The sequence below is a fragment of the Globicephala melas genome, chromosome 3 (assembly GCF_963455315.2).
Source record: "Globicephala melas chromosome 3, mGloMel1.2, whole genome shotgun sequence".
In the NCBI taxonomy this organism is placed as follows: domain Eukaryota; kingdom Metazoa; phylum Chordata; class Mammalia; order Artiodactyla; family Delphinidae; genus Globicephala; species Globicephala melas.
The window spans coordinates 14,665,258-14,670,477 of NC_083316.1; the positions used below are offsets into that span (position 1 = coordinate 14,665,258).

A 5,220-nucleotide genomic window follows, 5' to 3' on the forward strand; every position below is an offset into this window, starting at 1 on the left:
GTAACAGAGAACTGGATGTCCTACTGAAGTAGCATGGTTCAGTAGGCAGAATATCGATTGAATTAGCGTGTAAAACTATTTGTACCAAAGTGTGTCTATTTTGCTATTGACTGGCCTTGTGAATTTGTTTTCATCCTTCAGCATCTTGGTGTATGTGTATGTGTACTGGTTTGCTTAGGGATGTAGATGCAGGAGATAGGATATCTTTTATAAGATGAGTTTGAAATATGATAACAAAATATTTAAAGGATTAACCTAAAGAGGTGGTCAAAATAAAAAAAAATCATTCAGAAAATAAAAATGATAAAGAATATGAGAAAGCTGAATCACAGCATACGTTTATGTAAAGATATTCAAGAAAGAATATTTGTAATGTTTGAGAGCCCTATCTTAAGAACAGCAATGTAACAAAGGATAATGAGAGAATGTAGCAAAGGATAGTTAACTGATAGATTTGCTAGTATATTATATATTGCTTTACTTTTGCAGTCTTTGGATAGTTTAGTTTCAGTTATACATGTTCAGCTCTCTGGTTTGTAAATCCATATTGCCAGCTTCTAAGTGAAATCCAAGGCCATATTCTTTGAATATGTCTTCCAACATAGAACTTTGCACAGCGCACTTCCATTTTTCTAACTGTATTTGGGATAAGTGCATGGTAGGAATCTCTGTCTTCCTTGTGTGTGTGTGTGTGTGTGTGTGTGTGTGTGTGTGAGAGAGAGAGAGAGAGAGAGAGAGAGAGAGAAGGAGAGGGAGAGAGGAATTTGATCCTTTACTATTAGGCAACTATTTTTATGTACCGTCATTTTAAGAACAAATATACAAGTTAAATGTAATCTAGGTGATATTGAGAGTAACATGGCTAGACAGTGATAATTCCAGAATCCTTTAGACCAGGGGTATTTAAAGGTTTTACAGAGAAGTAATCTTGCTTATACTTTTCCATAAAATAGGGGAATCTGTTTTAAGTTTGGACTAAACAAATAGTCTCTTTTCTTGATTACTTGCCATAAGGGTTCAAGTTTAAACCCTCTGTTCTAGAATGCAAGTTTACAGAACCTGGAATAGGGGAAGAATAGGTATGCAGGAGGTACAGCCCCAGAGGCAGATAGTCAGAACAAAGTACTCTGCAGGGAAAAAGAAAGATTTCCTGGTTCTGCAAGATGGAGAACCAGGAAAGCCTGCAGTATAATTCAATCAAAGTAAACAAGCTGAGAACTAGGGGAGCCAAAGGTGTAATCTCCAGTCTGAGGCCAAAAGCTTGAAAAACAGGGTAGGGAACCACTGATGAAACTACTGGAGTCAGTCGACCTGAGACCCAGAAGCTCTGATGCCTGAGGGAAGGAGAACTTGGAAGTCCTAGCTCAAGAAAGGAAACAGTAAATTTGCTCACCCTCTTCATGTTCTCCTGGGGCCTTCACAGTTTGGATGGTGCCCACCAAAAGTGAGGAGGGTGGATCTCTTACTCAGTCAACTGATTCAAAAACAAATATCTTCCAGAAATACCATTAAAGACACACTCAGAAATGTTGTTTACCAGCAGTCTGAGCATTCTTTAAACCAGTTAAATTGACAAATACAATTAACAATCACAGTGCAAAAAAACACCCTTATTTTCTCATCATTCAGATGACGAGAAGTATGAGATATAGGTATTAGAGCGGATGCGCTCCCTCAGGAATTCACAGAGGTGATTCAGATCAAAGGAACCACTTCTGGAGGGCCCCCGATCCAACAACACTGGTGCCTTTCAAAGTAGAGACCGAGGCACCGGGGATAGTACAGCCAGAGCCAAGGTCATGCCAGGACACAGCCGGACGGTGGGCAGGTGCAGCCCAGGAGAGAGGCATCACTGAACAACGAGTCGGCTCGCAACCCCATCAGGCAATTTCCAATCTCCAGAAAGGTGAGAAAATAAATACACGTGTGTTACCGCAAGCCTCCAGGCTGTGGTGTCTTTGGATGGGGACACGCTAGCCCACTAAGGCAGACACCTTGGGAAACAGTGTGGCAGTTTCTTACAAAATAGCACACGCTCTATACAATCCAGCTCCTTGAGGTTTACCCAAAAGAGGAGAACATTGGTGCGAGCACAGGGCAACCTGCACAGAGACGTTAATGGAATCTGCTTTCCAAACTGCCGGAACTCAGCAGCAAACAAATGCCAATTGGTGGGGAAGAAAGGTCAGTGAACTGTGGTCCATTCAGAAACTGGACTAGTATTCGGCACTAGAAAGAAAAGAGTCAGCAGGCCTACGAGAGACGTGGAGCTCCAAAGTCCTACTGATGGAGCGAAAGAAACCAATGTGAAACGGCTAAAGACCTCAGCATTCCAATGAGAGGGACACTGTGGGAGGGGTTAAGCCACGGAGACCATGGAAACGAGTCAACAGGGATTAGGGTGGAGGAAGGGAGGGCTAGGCGGAACACAGAGCAGGTTGAGGGCAGGAAAGCCAAGCCTTATGTGCAATACTCTAAGGGTGGATGCAAGACATGATAAGGGAGGGGTCAAAATCCATGGAATATACAACAGTCAGTGTGATGCCTAATGGAAACTATGGACCTTGGGGGAGGAGGATGTGTCAAAGGGGGTGCATCCCGTAAAACAAATGTTCCCCCTGCGGTTCTGGATGTCAATGGTGGGGGAAGACCTGCCTGAAGATGGGGGTAGGGACTAGGGTGGATAGGGGACGGGTCCATTCGGTTTGACCCCAAGGAAACCCGAAAATGTTTGAAAATACAAGAGTATTTAAAGAGGAAGAGGGACTTCCCATGAGGCCCACCTACCTATTTCCATGTCTATGACCTGGGGGAGAATATGGCCTGGGTCACAATGGCCTGGCACAAAAGGCCCCCTCAGGAGTGACCCTCCGGGCTTTCTGTATTCCCCTCTGCAGGCCAGCGAGTTCTGAGGTGCACCCGAGAGAGGACTTGTTGCCTACTGAACTGGGTTCTCTGGCGGGTCCTGGAAGGCTTTCAAAAAGCCAGCTTTCAAGACCTGTCTTCTTCTGAAGGTCCTTCGCCAACAAATGTGAAACCTTCAGAAACTCTGTAGCAGGAGGAACTCTGGGCGGCCAACCCTCGGCCCGCCCCTTCCCTTGTGCGTGGGAGGAGCCCAGCCCCCCCCCCCCCCGAGGGCTGAGGAATCACCTGACTTCCGGGTGGGCGTGGCCCCAGCCCCAGAGTGCTATATAAAGCGGCTGGGACCTTACTGTTGTCTAGGGATCCTGCCCCTGACGGGACTGCAGCCGGAGGGAGGTTCTCCGCGGCGGACTTTGCAGAAGAAAGGACCCAGAGCGAGAGCTTTCTGACCTACGGGCTTTCAACCAGTCAGTGGGGCTTGTTTAAGGTGCCGAGTTTGCGGGCATTCGTTATCCAAGAAAAGGTATCTCCAAGGGCAACTGTCTTTGCATTGTGAGAGGCAGTGGAAACCTGTGTTTCTGTGTGTGTGTGTGTGTGTGTGTGTGTGTGTGTGTGTATAAATACAGCAGCAAGGCTGACCTTCCCTCGTCTCGTCTTTGTCATTGCAGGTCGCCGATCAGACGAGCCCAGCCCGAGCCCCTGCATCTTGCGGCGCTGGGATGGCCGAGGCCAGCGCGTCGCTCCCAGGCAAAGGTCGGGTCACAGGTGTGTCGGGTGAGGGAGGAGTGGTGCCCTTGGACCCCAGCCCCAGCTGCCTGGACCGAATCCCGCGGGACCGATTTGAGGAACTGAGGAAAGCCTGTGACGAGGAAGGCGAGCTCAGGCGTCAGGACGGCCCGCGTCCAAGGGCAGGTGAAGAGGCAGACTCCTCGTCACGTCCTCCTGCAGCCAAGAGACGGAAAGTGGCCACCAAGGGGAAGAGACCCGGGAAACGGGCAGTGGACGAATTGGAGGCTCAGAAGATGAGAACCCTCGTGTCTTCTATGAACCAGGAGCAGCTGGACCGTTACGAAGTGTATCGCCGATCAGCCTTCCCCAAGGCCACCATGAAGCGTCTGATCCAGACCGTGGCCGGCTCGACGGTGTCCCAGAACACGGTCATTGCCATGTCCGGAGTGGCCAAGGTCTTCGTCGGGCAGGTGGTTGAGGAGGCCCTGGACGTGTGTGAGAAGTGGGGGGAAACGCCCCCACTCCAACCCAAGCATATGAGGGAGGCTGCTCGGAGGTTACGGTCCAAGGGGCAAATCCCCGGCAGCAAGCACAAGAAGATCCTGTTCTTCTAGGCCAGAGCCAGCGAAGGCCTGTCGCTGAGGAACCAGTCCCGCTGGCAGAGCAGCCTCCTGACTCTGAGACTTTGCCCCACCCATGCAGCTCCTGTATCTCAGGCCACCGGGAATTTCCCCAGGATGGATAAACAGAAGAAAATTGGAGAGAGAAGATCCACCACACCTCCAGCTGCTTCTCTGAAAAGATCAAGAACACCCAGAAGCCTCTAGAAAGCTGGAGGAATCATCAGAAAAGAGAGAAGACCCAGTGTACGCGTATCAGAAACGAAACGTGAAACATGGAACATCACTCTGGAACCCGTGGGCAATGGAATTGTAAGAAAGGGATGTTGTGAACGGTTCCGCGCCCATCCATCTGATAAGTCAGAAGAAAGGAACCAATACCTTGAGAGACACCCCCTGCCACAACACACCCACGAAGAAACAGACCTCTGCAAAGGCCTCTACCTGTCATAGACATTGAATCTGTACTCAACAACCATCCCTATCCCAGAGTACCAGGCCCAGAGGAGTTCACTTATGGATTCTAGCAAACACTTAAAGCAGAAATTATACCGCTCCTCTACGATCTCTTCCAGGAGGTGGGAGCTTAGGGAATTCTTCCTAACTCATACCATGAGACCAGTCTTAGCTTCATCCCGTGACCCAAGGCATTCCCAGAGAACTAGACATGACAATCTCTCACACAGAGAGATGCCAAAACCCTGAATCACCTTTCAGCTAACCACATCCAGCCATGGGTAAGAAGAAGCATAGATGGCTGGAGTTAGTGAGACTGATCCTAGGTATCCAGGGAGGGCTCAGCCTTCAGACACCCTTGGATGGGATCCATGACCCATGCACAGGCCAAGGGAGAAAAATCACAGGACCCTACCGAGAGATAAGACAAAAGCCTCGGACAAAGTCCCACCCTCACCCACTCCTGATCAAACTAGGAAGGCAGAGGACTGTAGCTTGATCAGGAACCTCTTGCAAAGAGCTGCAGCTTGTCAGCACTCTTGCAAATGGTGAG

At 49.0% G+C, this 5,220-nt stretch overlaps 1 pseudogene; it reads left to right on the top strand.

Annotated features, from left to right (window-relative positions):
* The first annotated feature begins 3,581 nt into the window (after positions 1-3,581).
* On the top strand, positions 3,582-4,205 carry LOC132596982 (transcription initiation factor TFIID subunit 11 pseudogene; annotated as a pseudogene).
* Positions 4,206-5,220: the final 1,015 nt, after the last annotated feature.